Below are 839 nucleotides of genomic sequence, written 5' to 3' on the forward strand. Positions count from 1 at the left end.
CTGCCCGCTCCAACACCTCTCCATCACGGTTGACAACTCCACTGTGTCCCCTTCACAAAGTGCAAAGGACCTTGGCGTGACCCTGGACAATACCCTATTGTTCTCTGCAAAACAGTGACTCGCTTCTGCAGGTTCATTCTGTGCAACATTTGTAGAGTACAACCTTTCCTCACGCAGGGAGAGGCGCAGGTCTTAATCCAGGCACTTGTCATATCCCGTCTGGACTACTGCCACTAGATGGAGCTGTGACGTCAATGGTGGGCGTTAGTGGGATCGTGAGATCAAGAGCAACTTAAATAAGATATCTGTTGTATCCCCCCCCCCCCAAAAAAATACAAATAAAATGCATTTGTCTTTTCCTACTAGCACTGACTTCTTTATTGAGGAAAAATGTACTTACTTCGACTGTGATATGTAGTTGTCTCACCTCGCTATCTTAAGATGAAGACACTAACTGTAAATCGCTCTGGATAAGAGCATCTGCTAAATGACTTTACATGTAAATGTAATGTGTTGTTAGCATAGCTATGCTTTAGCCATCAAAAGGGGTTTAAACCCACTCAGCTGAACTCACTCCTGTGTGGACAGAGCAGTCAGGTTTAACCTAACACATGTTAAGCCAACAAAGTTCCCCGTTTTAGTGGAATCGTTCTTAAACCGTAGCTAAGGTAAGTGACAAACGTGCAATAGAGCCTCTATTTCTATGATGGCTGATGTACAGTAAAACTCCAGCCCACATGTTGCAGGTGGTCCCATAACACCATTCTACAGTACATGACAATATATTTTAGAATTCAATTGCCATGTATGAAACACAAAAGTACAGCAATGCATATTAA

The sequence above is a fragment of the Oncorhynchus nerka genome, linkage group LG4, assembly GCF_034236695.1.
Source record: "Oncorhynchus nerka isolate Pitt River linkage group LG4, Oner_Uvic_2.0, whole genome shotgun sequence".
NCBI lineage: Eukaryota > Metazoa > Chordata > Actinopteri > Salmoniformes > Salmonidae > Oncorhynchus > Oncorhynchus nerka.